The sequence below is a fragment of the Hyperolius riggenbachi genome, chromosome 2 (genome assembly GCF_040937935.1).
Source record: "Hyperolius riggenbachi isolate aHypRig1 chromosome 2, aHypRig1.pri, whole genome shotgun sequence".
Taxonomy (NCBI): Eukaryota; Metazoa; Chordata; class Amphibia; order Anura; family Hyperoliidae; genus Hyperolius; species Hyperolius riggenbachi.
Window position 1 is genome coordinate 267,811,427 of NC_090647.1, and position 14,996 is coordinate 267,826,422.

At 39.0% G+C, this 14,996-nt stretch overlaps 1 protein-coding gene and 12 non-coding genes across 20 annotated transcripts in view; all 13 read right to left on the minus strand.

The window, feature by feature from the left end:
* Positions 1–14,996, minus strand: part of TEX14 (testis expressed 14, intercellular bridge forming factor) — a 477,154-nt gene that overhangs the window by 250,380 nt on the left and 211,778 nt on the right. The gene's annotated exons all lie outside the window — the stretch shown is intronic.
* Positions 947–1,162, minus strand: LOC137555010 (small nucleolar RNA U3). Its single transcript, XR_011027719.1, has one exon. It is a non-coding gene; the product is annotated as a small nucleolar RNA U3 (small nucleolar RNA).
* Positions 2,216–2,431, minus strand: LOC137554853 (small nucleolar RNA U3). Its single transcript, XR_011027569.1, has one exon. It is a non-coding gene; the product is annotated as a small nucleolar RNA U3 (small nucleolar RNA).
* LOC137554870 (small nucleolar RNA U3) lies at positions 3,305–3,520 on the minus strand. Its single transcript, XR_011027586.1, has one exon. It is a non-coding gene; the product is annotated as a small nucleolar RNA U3 (small nucleolar RNA).
* On the minus strand, positions 4,575–4,789 carry LOC137554927 (small nucleolar RNA U3). Its single transcript, XR_011027640.1, has one exon. It is a non-coding gene; the product is annotated as a small nucleolar RNA U3 (small nucleolar RNA).
* LOC137554901 (small nucleolar RNA U3) lies at positions 5,843–6,058 on the minus strand. The gene has a single exon (XR_011027616.1). It is a non-coding gene; the product is annotated as a small nucleolar RNA U3 (small nucleolar RNA).
* Positions 7,111–7,326, minus strand: LOC137554858 (small nucleolar RNA U3). The gene has a single exon (XR_011027574.1). It is a non-coding gene; the product is annotated as a small nucleolar RNA U3 (small nucleolar RNA).
* LOC137554833 (small nucleolar RNA U3) lies at positions 8,364–8,579 on the minus strand. Its single transcript, XR_011027549.1, has one exon. It is a non-coding gene; the product is annotated as a small nucleolar RNA U3 (small nucleolar RNA).
* On the minus strand, positions 9,624–9,838 carry LOC137554915 (small nucleolar RNA U3). Its single transcript, XR_011027629.1, has one exon. It is a non-coding gene; the product is annotated as a small nucleolar RNA U3 (small nucleolar RNA).
* On the minus strand, positions 10,712–10,927 carry LOC137554963 (small nucleolar RNA U3). The gene has a single exon (XR_011027675.1). It is a non-coding gene; the product is annotated as a small nucleolar RNA U3 (small nucleolar RNA).
* Positions 11,972–12,187, minus strand: LOC137554891 (small nucleolar RNA U3). The gene has a single exon (XR_011027606.1). It is a non-coding gene; the product is annotated as a small nucleolar RNA U3 (small nucleolar RNA).
* LOC137554945 (small nucleolar RNA U3) lies at positions 13,240–13,454 on the minus strand. Its single transcript, XR_011027658.1, has one exon. It is a non-coding gene; the product is annotated as a small nucleolar RNA U3 (small nucleolar RNA).
* LOC137554964 (small nucleolar RNA U3) lies at positions 14,328–14,543 on the minus strand. The gene has a single exon (XR_011027676.1). It is a non-coding gene; the product is annotated as a small nucleolar RNA U3 (small nucleolar RNA).

Here is a 14,996-nt window from a genome sequence, read left to right on the forward strand (position 1 = left end):
TATTCAGGCAACATGTCATTTTTTTTGAAAGTTGCTACTTGAGTTTCTACATTGCAGCAAAAATCAATATAAACGCATGGTGGTACTCTGAGAGACATTTAACAGCATACAATACTCCGCTACAAATTTGCATAGGTGACATCCACTGACCAGCCAGAAAATATCCCACCTCCAGCAGGCGTTATGTAGCTCGGGATCTCTGTTTACCAGTTCACTACACTTATCCCCAGTGAAGACAGATAAGACCAGCTCATCCCATCTCATTTTCTTTTAAAATTCATTGCCCTATGGCTTGCCAACTAGACGAGAAGCCGAATTATTGAGCATCTTACCTCTCTCCTAATACCTGGAAAACGTAGCAGTGCATAAAAGTAACTACTAAAATCTGCAAGAAGAGCTCTCCAGGAGAAGCGGGAGGGTTCGGAACCCGAAGGTTTGGGGATCAGCAGCAGGCTAAACCACATTTTTTGCCTGTGCCTCAGTGGTTTGTCCGTTTGGAGGTAATGCAAAACCAAATTGAGGTGTACGGTCAACCCTCTAAAATGATTTCAGTTGGATGGAAGCTGAACAGGCACCAAAGATGGACAGATGGCCCAAACGGTGATTACTTACTAGGGTTAGAAGCTTAGTAAAAGGGATGGGTAGATTTAGCTTGTGAAACAGGATTGCAAAGCTAAAGGTAGGAATCGCAAATGGGGTTTAAGAAGAGTCAGTGTTTGAGATTAGCTGTCAATCAGATTTCAAAACAAATCTGATAAAAAATGGTACAATCAACCCTTCCATAAAATGATTTTACGAATTTTTCAAAAGCAACCAATTGCTAGTTCCTGACAATTTTCACAATTCAAACCTACACAGCAAACACCAGAATCTGACAATAACATGTATGCAGAAGCCCAACACTTCAATGCACACATCTATAAATTATTTTGTAAAGTTAAATACAATCACTCAGTTTGTGTTTTCTCCCACCAATCATCACATAAGTGAAGACAGGAACAGCCATCAACAGCAAACAGTTACTACCAAAATAGAACTGAACACTCAATTCATGCTCAGGAGAAACCACTTTAGCTCTTCATCGTGATTGGTGAGTTTGGACACTTTCAAGCACATTCCAACAGTCAAAAACTATAGAAACAATCCCTGATAGTATAATCCTAAATCTCAATTCTGACAACTCAACATCAGGAATTATCAAGCTCCTTTTCATATTAGAGTGATATTCAATACACTATGGTACTTAACAATAAAGTGTTAGGAACATCATATTCAGGCAACATGTCATTTTTTTTGAAAGTTGCTACTTGAGTTTCTACATTGCAGCAAAAATCAATATAAACGCATGGTGGTACTCTGAGAGACATTTAACAGCATACAATACTCCGCTACAAATTTGCATAGGTGACATCCACTGACCAGCCAGAAAATATCCCACCTCCAGCAGGCGTTATGTAGCTCGGGATCTCTGTTTACCAGTTCACTACACTTATCCCCAGTGAAGACAGATAAGACCAGCTCATCCCATCTCATTTTCTTTTAAAATTCATTGCCCTATGGCTTGCCAACTAGACGAGAAGCCGAATTATTGAGCATCTTACCTCTCTCCTAATACCTGGAAAACGTAGCAGTGCATAAAAGTAACTACTAAAATCTGCAAGAAGAGCTCTCCAGGAGAAGCGGGAGGGTTCGGAACCCGAAGGTTTGGGGATCAGCAGCAGGCTAAACCACATTTTTTGCCTGTGCCTCAGTGGTTTGTCCGTTTGGAGGTAATGCAAAAACAAATTCAGGTGTACGGTCAACTCTCTAAAATGATTTCAGTTGGATGGAAGCTGAACAGGCACCAAAGATGGACAGATGGCCCAAACGGTGATTACTTACTAGGGTTAGGAGCTTAGTAAAAGGGATGGGTAGATTTAGCTTGTGAAACAGGATTGCAAAGCTAAAGGTAGGAATCGCAAATGGGGTTTAAGAAGAGTCAGTGTTTGAGATTAGCTGTCAATCAGATTTCAAAACAAAGCTGATAAAAAATGGTACAATCAACGCTTCCATAAAATGATTTAACGAGTTTTTCAAAAGCAACCAATTGCTAGTTCCTGACAATTTTCACAATTCAAACCTACACAGCAAACACCAGAATCTGACAATAACATGTATGCAGAAGCCCAACACTTCAATGCACAAATCTAAAAATTATTTTGTAAAGTTAAATACAATCACTCAGTTTGTGTTTTCTCCCACCAACCATCACATAAGTGAAGACAGGAACAGTCATCAACAGCAAACAGTTACTACCAAAGTAGAACTGAACACTCAATTCATGCTCAGGAGAAACCACTTTAGCTCTTCATCGTGATTGGTGAGTTTGGACACCTTCGAGCACATTCCAACAGTCAAAAACTATAGAAATGATCCCTGAAAGTATAGTCCTAAATCTCAATTCAGACAACTCAACATCAGGAATTATCAAGCTCCTTTTCATATTACAGTGATATTCAATACACTATGGTACTTAACAATAAAGTGTTAGGAACATCATATTCAAGCAACATGTCATTTTTTTGAAAGTTGCTACTTGAGTTTCTACATTGCAGCAAAAATCAATATAAACGCATGGTGGTACTCTGAGAGACATTTAACAGCATACAATATTCCGCTACAAATTTGCATAGGTGACATCCACTGACCAGCCAGAAAATATCCCACCTCCAGCAGGCGTTATGTAGCTCGGGATCTCTGTTTACCAGTTCACTACACTTATCCCCAGTGAAGACAGATAAGACCAGTTCATCCCATCTCATTTTCTTTTAAAATTCATTGCCCTATGGCTTGCCAACTAGACGAGAAGCCTAATTATTGAGCATCTTACCTCTCTCCTAATACCTGGAAAACGTAGCAGTGCATAAAAGTAACTACTAAAATCTGCAAGAAGAGCTCTCCAGGAGAAGCGGGAGGGTTCGGAACCCGAAGGTTTGGGGATCAGCAGCAGGCTAAACCACATTTTTTAGCTTGTGAAACAGGATTGCAAAGCTAAAGGTAGGAATCGCAAATGGGGTTTAAGAAGAGTCAGTGTTTGAGATTAGCTGTTAATTTAGATTTCAAAACAAATCTGATAAAAAATGGTACAATCAACGCTTCCATAAAATGATTTTACGAATTTTTCAAAAGCAACCAATTGCTAGTTCCTGACAATTTTCACAATTCAAACCTACACAGCAAACACCAGAATCTGACAATAACATGTATGCAGAAGCCCAACACTTCAATGCACAAATCTATAAATTATTTTGTAAAGTTAAATACAATCACTCAGTTTGTGTTTTCTCCCGCCAATCATCACATAAGTGAAGACAGGAACAGTCATCAACAGCAAACAGTTACTACCAAAGTAGAACTGAACACTCAATTCATGCTCAGGAGAAACCACTTTAGCTCTTCATCGTGATTGGTGAGTTTGGACACCTTCGAGCACATTCCAACAGTCATAAACTATAGAAATTATCCCTGAAAGTATAGTCCTAAATCTAAATTCAGACAACTCAACATCAGGAATTATCAAGCTCCTTTTCATATTAAAGTGATATTCAATACACTATGGTACTTAACAATAAAGTGTTAGGAACATCATATTCAAGCAACATGTCATTTTTTTTGAAAGTTGCTACTTGAGTTTCTACATTGCAGCAAAAATTAATATAAACGCATGGTGGTACTCTGAGAGACATTTAACAGCATACAATACTCCGCTACAAATTTGCATAGGTGACATCCACTGACCAGCCAGAAAATATCCCACCTCCAGCAGGCGTTATGTAGCTCGGGATCTCTGTTTACCAGTTCACTACACTTATCCCCAGTGAAGACAGATAAGACCAGCTCATCCCATCTCATTTTCTTTTAAAATTCATTGCCCTATGGCTTGCCAACTAGACGAGAAGCCTAATTATTGAGCATCTTACCTCTCTCCTAATACCTGGAAAACGTAGCAGTGCATAAAAGTAACTACTAAAATCTGCAAGAAGAGCTCTCCAGGAGAAGCGGGAGGGTTCGGAACCCGAAGGTTTGGGGATCAGCAGCAGGCTAAACCACATTTTTTGCCTGTGCCTCAGTGGTTTGTCCGTTTGGAGGTAATGCAAAAACAAATTCAGGTATACGGTCAACCCTCTAAAATGATTTCAGTTGGATGGAAGCTGAACAGGCACCAAAGATGGACAGATGGCCCAAACGGTGATTACTTACTAGGGTTAGGAGCTTAGTAAAAGGGATGGGTAGATTTAGCTTGTGAAACAGGATTGCAAAGCTAAAGGTAGGAATCGCAAATGGGGTTTAAGAAGAGTCAGTGTTTGAGATTAGCTGTTAATTTAGATTTCAAAACAAATCTGATAAAAAATGGTACAATCAACACTTCCATAAAATGATCTTACGAATTTTTCAAAAGAAACCAATTGCTAGTTCCTGACAATTTTCACAATTCAAACCTACACAGCAAACACCAGAATCTGACAATAACATGTATGCAGAAGCCCAACACTTCAATGCACAAATCTATAAATTCTTTTGTAAAGTTAAATACAATCACTCAGTTTGTGTATCTCCCACCAATCATCACATAAGTGAAGACAGGAACAGTCATCAACAGCAAACAGTTACTACCAAAGTAGAACTGAACACTCAATTCATGCTCAGGAGAAACCACTTTAGCTCTTCATCGTGATTGGTGAGTTTGGACACCTTCGAGCACATTCCAACAGTCAAAAACTATAGAAATGATCCCTGAAAGTATAGTCCTAAATCTCAATTCAGACAACTCAACATCAGGAATTATCAAGCTCCTTTTCATATTAAAGTGATATTCAATACACTATGGTACTTAACAATAAAGTGTTAGGAACATCATATTCAAGCAACATGTCATTTTTTTGAAAGTTGCTACTTGAGTTTCTACATTGCAGCAAAAATCAATATAAACGCATTGGTGGTACTCTGAGAGACATTTAACAGCATACAATACTCCGCTACAAATTTGCATAGGTGACATCCACTGACCAGCCAGAAAATATCCCACCTCCAGCAGGCGTTATGTAGCTCGGGATCTCTGTTTACCAGTTCACTACACTTATCCCCAGTGAAGACAGATAAGACCAGCTCATCCCATCTCATTTTCTTTTAAAATTCATTGCCCTATGGCTTGCCAACTAGACGAGAAGCCTAATTATTGAGCATCTTACCTCTCTCCTAATACCTGGAAAACGTAGCAGTGCATAAAAGTAACTACTAAAATCTGCAAGAAGAGCTCTCCAGGAGAAGCGGGAGGGTTCGGAACCCGAAGGTTTGGGGATGAGCAGCAGGCTAAACCACATTTTTTGCCTGTGCCTCAGTGGTTTGTCCGTTTGGAGGTAATGCAAAAACAAATTCAGGTGTACGGTCAACCCTCTAAAATGATTTCAGTTGGATGGAAGCTGAACAGGCACCAAAGATGGACAGATGGCCCAAACGGTGATTACTTACTAGGGTTAGGAGCTTAGTAAAAGGGATGGGTAGATTTAGCTTGTGAAACAGGATTGCAAAGCTAAAGGTAGGAATCGCAAATGGGGTTTAAGAAGAGTCAGTGTTTGAGATTAGCTGTCAATCAGATTTCAAAACAAAGCTGATAAAAAATGGTACAATCAACGCTTCCATAAAATGATTTTACAAATATTTCAAAAGCAACCAATTGCTAGTTCCTGACAATTTTCACAATTCAAACCTACACAGCAAACACCAGAATCTGACAATAACATGTATGCAGAAGCCCAACACTTCAATGCACAAGTCTATCAATTATTTTGTGAAGTTAAATACAATCACTCAGTTTGTGTTTTCTCCCACCAATCATCACATAAGTGAAGACAGGAACAGTCATCAACAGCAAACAGTTACTACCAAAGTAGAACTGAACACTCAATTCATGCTCAGGAGAATCCACTTTAGCTCTTCATCGTGATTGGTGAGTTTGGACACTTTCGAGCACATTCCAACAGTCAAAAACTATAGAACTGATCCCTGAAAGTATAGTCCTTAATCTCAATTCTGACAACTCAACATCAGGAATTATCAAGCTCCTTTTCATATTAGAGTGATATTCAATACACTATGGTACTTAACAATAAAGTGTTAGGAACATCATATTCAAGCAACATGTCATTTTTTTGAAAGTTGCTACTTGAGTTTCTACATTGCAGCAAAAATCAATATAAACGCATGGTGGTACTCTGAGAGACATTTAACAGCATACAATACTCCGCTACAAATTTGCATAGGTGACATCCACTGACCAGCCAGAAAATATCCCACCTCCAGCAGGCGTTATGTAGCTTGGGATCTCTGTTTACCAGTTCACTACACTTATCCCCAGTGAAGACAGATAAGACCAGCTCATCCCATCTCATTTTCTTTTAAAATTCATTGCCCTATGGCTTGCCAACTAGACGAGAAGCCTAATTATTGAGCATCTTACCTCTCTCCTAATACCTGGAAAACGTAGCAGTGCATAAAAGTAACTACTAAAATCTGCAAGAAGAGCTCTCCAGGAGAAGCGGGAGGGTTCGGAACCCAAAGGTTTGGGGATCAGCAGCAGGCTAAACCACATTTTTTGCCTGTGCCTCAGTGGTTTGTCCGTTTAGAGGTAATGCAAAACCAAATTCAGGTGTACGGTCAACCCTCTAAAATGATTTCAGTTGGATGGAAGCTGAACAGGCACCAAAGATGGACAGATTGCCCAAACGGTGATTACTTACTAGGGTTAGGAGCTTAGTAAAAGGGATGGGTAGATTTAGCTTGTGAAACAGGATTGCAAAGCTAAAGGTAGGAATCGCAAATGGGGTTTAAGAAGAGTCAGTGTTTGAGATTAGCTGTCAATCAGATTTCAAAACAAAGCTGATAAAAAATGGTACAATCAACGCTTCCATAAAATGATTTTACAAATATTTCTAAAGCAACCAATTGCTAGTTCCTGACAATTTTCACAATTCAAACCTACACAGCAAACACCAGAATCTGACAATAACATGTATGCAGAAGCCCAACACTTCAATGCACAAGTCTATCAATTATTTTGTGAAGTTAAATACAATCACTCAGTTTGTGTTTTCTCCCACCAATCATCGCATAAGTGAAGACAGGAACAGTCATCAACAGCAAACAGTTACTACCAAAGTAGAACTGAACACTCAATTCATGCTCAGGAGAAACCACTTTAGCTCTTCATCGTGATTGGTGAGTTTGGACACTTTCGAGCACATTCCAACAGTCAAAAACTATAGAAATGATCCCTGAAAGTATAGTCCTTTATCTCAATTCTGACAACTCAACATCAGGAATTATCAAGCTCCTTTTCATATTAGAGTGATATTCAATACACTATGGTACTTAACAATAAACTGTTAGGAACATCATATTCAAGCAACATGTCATTTTTTTGAAAGTTGCTACTTGAGTTTCAACATTGCAGCAAAAATCAATATAAACGCATGGTGGTACTCTGAGAGACATTTAACAGCATACAATACTCCGCTACAAATTTGCATAGGTGACATCCACTGACCAGCCAGAAAATATCCCACCTCCAGCAGGCGCTCGGGATCTCTGTTTACCAGTTCACTACACTTATCCCCAGTGAAGACAGATAAGACCAGCTCATCCCATCTCATTTTCTTTTAAAATTCATTGCCCTATGGCTTGCCAACTAGACGAGAAGCCTAATTATTGAGCATCTTACCTCTCTCCTAATACCTGGAAAACGTAGCAGTGCATAAAAGTAACTACTAAAATCTGCAAGAAGAGCTCTCCAGGAGAAGCGGGAGGGTTCGGAACCCGAAGGTTTGGGGATCAGCAGCAGGCTAAACCACATTTTTTGCCTGTGCCTCAGTGGTTTGTCCGTTTGGAGGTAATGCAAAACCAAATTCAGGTGTACGGTCAACCCTCTAAAATGATTTCAGTTGGATGGAAGCTGAACAGGCACCAAAGATGGACAGATGGCCCAAACGGTGATTACTTACTAGGGTTAGGAGCTTAGTAAAAGGGATGGGTAGATTTAGCTTGTGAAACAGGATTGCAAAGCTAAAGGTAGGAATCGCAAATGGGGTTTAAGAAGAGGTGAGATTAGCTGTCAATCAGATTTCAAAACAAAGCTGATAAAAAATGGTACAATCAACGCTTCCATAAAATGATTTTAAGAATTTTTCAAAAGCAACCAATTGCTAGTTCCTGACAATTTTCACAATTCAAACCTACACAGCAAACACCAGAATCTGACAATAACATGTATGCAGAAGCCCAACACTTCTATGCACAAATCTATCAATTATTTTGTAAAGTTAAACACAATCACTCAGTTTGTGTTTTCTCCCGCCAATCATCACATAAGTGAAGACAGGAACAGTCATCAACAGCAAACAGTTACTACCAAAGTAGAACTGAACACTCAATTCATGCTCAGGAGAAACCACTTTAGTTCTTCATCGTGATTGGTGAGTTTGGACACTTTCAAACACATTCCAAAAGTCAAAAACTATAGAAATGATCCCTGAAAGTATAGTCCTAAATCTCAATTATGACAACTCAACATCAGGAATTATCAAGCTCCTTTTCATATTAGAGTGATATTCAATACACTATGGTACTTAACAATAAAGTGTTAGGAACATCATATTCAAGCAACATGTCATTTTTTTGAAAGTTGCTACTTGAGTTTCTACATTGCAGCAAAAATCAATATAAACGCATGGTGGTACTCTGAGAGACATTTAACAGCATACAATACTCCGCTACAAATTTGCATAGGTGACATCCACTGACCAGCCAGAAAATATCCCACCTCCAGCAGGCGCTCGGGATCTCTGTTTACCAGTTCACTACACTTATCCCCAGTGAAGACAGATAAGACCAGCTCATCCCATCTCATTTTCTTTTAAAATTCATTGCCCTATGGCTTGCCAACTAGACGAGAAGCCTAATTATTGAGCATCTTACCTCTCTCCTAATACCTGGAAAACGTAGCAGTGCATAAAAGTAACTACTAAAATCTGCAAGAAGAGCTCTCCAGGAGAAGCGGGAGGGTTCGGAACCCGAAGGTTTGGGGATCAGCAGCAGACTAAACCACATTTTTTGCCTGTGCCTCAGTGGTTTGTCCGTTTGGAGGTAATGCAAAAACAAATTCAGGTGTACGGTCAACCCTCTAAAATGATTTCAGTTGGATGGAAGCTGAACAGGCACCAAAGATGGACAGATGGCCCAAACGGTGATTACTTACGAGGGTTAGGAGCTTAGTAAAAGGGATGGGTAGATTTAGCTTGTGAAACAGGATTGCAAAGCTAAAGGTAGGAATCGCAAATGGGGTTTAAGAAGAGTCAGTGTTTGAGATTAGCTGTCAATCAGATTTCAAAACAAATCTGATAAAAAATGGTACAATCAACACTTCCATAAAATGATCTTACGAATTTTTCAAAAGAAACCAATTGCTAGTTCCTGACAATTTTCACAATTCAAACCTACACAGCAAACACCAGAATCTGACAATAACATGTATGCAGAAGCCCAACACTTCAATGCACAAATCTATAAATTATTTTGTAAAGTTAAATACAATCACTCAGTTTGTGTATCTCCCGCCAATCATCACATAAGTGAAGACAGGAACAATCATCAACAGCAAACAGTTACTACCAAAGTAGAACTGAACACTCAATTCATGCTCAGGAGAAACCACTTTAGCTCTTCATCGTGATTGGTGAGTTTGGACACCTTCGAGCACATTCCAACAGTCAAAAACTATAGAAATGATCCCTGAAAGTATAGTCCTAAATCTCAATTCAGACAACTCAACATCAGGAATTATCAAGCTCCTTTTCATATTAACGTGATATTCAATACACTATGGTACTTAACAATAAAGTGTTAGGAACATCATATTCAAGCAACATGTCATTTTTTTGAAAGTTGCTACTTGAGTTTCTACATTGCAGCAAAAATCAATATAAACGCATGGTGGTACTCTGAGAGACATTTAACAGCATACAATACTCCGCTACAAATTTGCATAGGTGACATCCACTGACCAGCCAGAAAATATCCCACCTCCAGCAGGTGTTATGTAGCTCGGGATCTCTGTTTACCAGTTCACTACACTTATCCCCAGTGAAGACAGATAAGACCAGCTCATCCCATCTCATTTTCTTTTAAAATGTATTGCCCTATGGCTTACCAACTAGACGAGAAGCCTAATTATTGAGCATCTTACCTCTCTCCTAATACCTGGAAAACGTAGCAGTGCATAAAAGTAACTACTAAAATCTGCAAGAAGAGCTCTCCAGGAGAAGCGGGAGGGTTCGGAACCCGAAGGTTTGGGGATCAGCAGCAGGCTAAACCACATTTTTTAGCTTGTGAAACAGGATTGCAAAGCTAAAGGTAGGAATCGCAAATGGGGTTTAAGAAGAGTCAGTGTTTGAGATTAGCTGTTAATTTGGATTTCAAAACAAATCTGATAAAAAATGGTACAATCAACGCTTCCATAAAATGATTTTACGAATTTTTCAAAAGCAACCAATTGCTAGTTCCTGACAATTTTCACAATTCAAACCTACACAGCAAACACCAGAATCTGACAATAACATGTATGCAGAAGCCCAACACTTCAATAAACAAATCTAAAAATTATTTTGTAGAGTTAAATACAATCACTCAGTTTGTGTTTTCTCCCGCCAATCATCACATAAGTGAAGACAGGAACAGTCATCAACAGCAAACAGTTACTACCAAAGTAGAACTGAACACTCAATTCATGCTCAGGAGAAACCACTTTAGCTCTTCATCGTGATTGGTGAGTTTGGACACCTTCGAGCACATTCCAACAGTCAAAATCTATAGAAATGATTCAAGAAAGTATAGTCCTAAATCTCAATTCAGACAACTCAACATCAGGAATTATCAAGCTCCTTTTCATATTAAAGTGATATTCAATACACTATGGTACTTAACAATAAAGTGTTAGGAACATCATATTCAAGCAACATGTCATTTTTTTGAAAGTTGCTACTTGAGTTTCTACATTGCAGCAAAAATCAATATAAACGCATGGTGGTACTCTGAGAGACATTTAACAGCATACAATACTCCGCTACAAATTTGCATAGGTGACATCCACTGACCAGCCAGAAAATATCCCACCTCCAGCAGGCGCTCGGGATCTCTGTTTACCAGTTCACTACACTTATCCCCAGTGAAGACAGATAAGACCAGCTCATCCCATCTCATTTTCTTTTAAAATTCATTGCCCTATGGCTTGCCAACTAGACGAGAAGCCTAATTATTGAGCATCTTACCTCTCTCCTAATACCTGGAAAACGTAGCAGTGCATAAAAGTAACTACTAAAATCTGCAAGAAGAGCTCTCCAGGAGAAGCAGGAGGGTTCGGAACCCGAAGGTTTGGGGATCAGCAGCAGGCTAAACCACATTTTTTGCCTGTGCCTCAGTGGTTTGTCCGTTTGGAGGTAATGCAAAAACAAATTCAGGTGTACGGTCAACCCTCTAAAATGATTTCAGTTGGATGGAAGCTGAACAGGCACCAAAGATGGACAGATGGCCCAAACGGTGATTACTTACTAGGGTTAGGAGCTTAGTAAAAGGGATGGGTAGATTTAGCTTGTGAAACAGGATTGCAAAGCTAAAGGTAGGAATCGCAAATGGGGTTTAAGAAGAGTCAGTGTTTGAGATTAGCTGTCAATCAGATTTCAAAACAAAGCTGATAAAACATGGTACAATCAACGCTTCCATAAAATGATTTTACAAATATTTCAAAAGCAACCAATTGCCAGTTCCTGACAATTTTCACAATTCAAACCTACACAGCAAACACCAGAATCTGACAATAACATGTATGCAGAAGCCCAACACTTCAATGCACAAGTCTATCAATTATTTTGTGAAGTTAAATACAATCACTCAGTTTGTGTTTTCTCCCACCAATCATCACATAAGTGAAGACAGGAACAGTCATCATCAGCAAACAGTTACTACCAAAGTAGAACTGAACACTCAATTCATGCTCAGGAGAAACCACTTTTGCTCTTCATCGTGATTGGTGAGTTTGGACACCTTCGAGCACATTCCAACAGTGAAAAACTATAGAAATGATCCCTGAAAGTATAGTCCTAAATCTCAATTCTGACAACTCAACATCAGGAATTATCAAGCTCCTTTTCATATTAACGTGATATTCAATACACTATGGTACTTAACAATAAAGTGTTAGGAACATCATATTCAAGCAACATGTCATTTTTTTGAAAGTTGCTACTTGAGTTTCTACATTGCAGCAAAAATCAATATAAACGCATGGTGGTACTCTGAGAGACATTTAACAGCATACAATACTCCGCTACAAATTTGCATAGGTGACATCCACTGACCAGCCAGAAAATATCCCACCTCCAGCAGGTGTTATGTAGCTTGGGATCTCTGTTTACCAGTTCACTACACTTATCCCCAGTGAAGACAGATAAGACCAGCTCATCCCATCTCATTTTCTTTTAAAATTCATTGCCCTATGGCTTGCCAACTAGACGAGAAGCCTAATTATTGAGCATCTTACCTCTCTCCTAATACCTGGAAAACGTAGCAGTGCATAAAAGTAACTACTAAAATCTGCAAGAAGAGCTCTCCAGGAGAAGCGGGAGGGTTCGGAACCCGAAGGTTTGGGGATCAGCAGCAGGCTAAACCACATTTTTTGCCTGTGCCTCAGTGGTTTGTCCGTTTGGAGGTAATGCAAAAACAAATTCAGGTGTACGGTCAACCCTCTAAAATGATTTCAGTTGGATGGAAGCTGAACAGGCACCAAAGATGGACAGATGGCCCAAACGGTGATTACTTACTAGGGTTAGGAGCTTAGTAAAAGGGATGGGTAGATTTAGCTTGTGAAACAGGATTGCAAAGCTAAAGGTAGGAATCGCAAATGGGGTTTAAGAAGAGTCAGTGTTTGAGATTAGCTGTCAATCAGATTTCAAAACAAATCTGATAAAAAATGGTACAATCAACACTTCCATAAAATGATCTTACGAATTTTTCAAAAGAAACCAATTGCTAGTTCCTGACAATTTTCACAATTCAAACCTACACAGCAAACACCAGAATCTGACAATAACATGTATGCAGAAGCCCAACACTTCAATGCACAAATCTATAAATTATTTTGTAAAGTTAAATACAATCACTCAGTTTGTGTATCTCCCGCCAATCATCACATAAGTGAAGACAGGAACAATCATCAACAGCAAACAGTTACTACCAAAGTAGAACTGAACACTCAATTCATGCTCAGGAGAAACCACTTTAGCTCTTCATCGTGATTGGTGAGTTTGGACACCTTCGAGCACATTCCAACAGTGAAAAACTATAGAAATGATCCCTGAAAGTATAGTCCTAAATCTCAATTCAGACAACTCAACATCAGGAATTATCAAGCTCCTTTTCATATTAACGTGATATTCAATACACTATGGTACTTAACAATAAAGTGTTAGGAACATCATATTCAAGCAACATGTCATTTTTTTGAAAGTTGCTACTTGAGTTTCTACATTGCAGCAAAAATCAATATAAACGCATGGTGGTACTCTGAGAGACATTTAACAGCATACAATACTCCGCTACAAATTTGCATAGGTGACATCCACTGACCAGCCAGAAAATATCCCACCTCCAGCAGGTGTTATGTAGCTCGGGATCTCTGTTTACCAGTTCACTACACTTATCCCCAGTGAAGACAGATAAGACCAGCTCATCCCATCTCATTTTCTTTTAAAATGTATTGCCCTATGGCTTACCAACTAGACGAGAAGCCTAATTATTGAGCATCTTACCTCTCTCCTAATACCTGGAAAACGTAGCAGTGCATAAAAGTAACTACTAAAATCTGCAAGAAGAGCTCTCCAGGAGAAGCGGGAGGGTTCGGAACCCGAAGGTTTGGGGATCAGCAGCAGGCTAAACCACATTTTTTAGCTTGTGAAACAGGATTGCAAAGCTAAAGGTAGGAATCGCAAATGGGGTTTAAGAAGAGTCAGTGTTTGAGATTAGCTGTTAATTTGGATTTCAAAACAAATCTGATAAAAAATGGTACAATCAACGCTTCCATAAAATGATTTTACGAATTTTTCAAAAGCAACCAATTGCTAGTTCCTGACAATTTTCACAATTCAAACCTACACAGCAAACACCAGAATCTGACAATAACATGTATGCAGAAGCCCAACACTTCAATAAACAAATCTAAAAATTATTTTGTAGAGTTAAATACAATCACTCAGTTTGTGTTTTCTCCCGCCAATCATCACATAAGTGAAGACAGGAACAGTCATCAACAGCAAACAGTTACTACCAAAGTAGAACTGAACACTCAATTCATGCTCAGGAGAAACCACTTTAGCTCTTCATCGTGATTGGTGAGTTTGGACACCTTCGAGCACATTCCAACAGTCAAAATCTATAGAAATGATTCAAGAAAGTATAGTCCTAAATCTCAATTCAGACAACTCAACATCAGGAATTATCAAGCTCCTTTTCATATTAAAGTGATATTCAATACACTATGGTACTTAACAATAAAGTGTTAGGAACATCATATTCAAGCAACATGTCATTTTTTTGAAAGTTGCTACTTGAGTTTCTACATTGCAGCAAAAATCAATATAAACGCATGGTGGTACTCTGAGAGACATTTAACAGCATACAATACTCCGCTACAAATTTGCATAGGTGACATCCACTGACCAGCCAGAAAATATCCCACCTCCAGCAGGCGCTCGGGATCTCTGTTTACCAGTTCACTACACTTATCCCCAGTGAAGACAGATAAGACCAGCTCATCCCATCTCATTTTCTTTTAAAATTCATTGCCCTATGGCTTGCCAACTAGACGAGAAGCCTAATTATTGAGCATCTTACCTCTCTCCTAATACCTGGAAAAC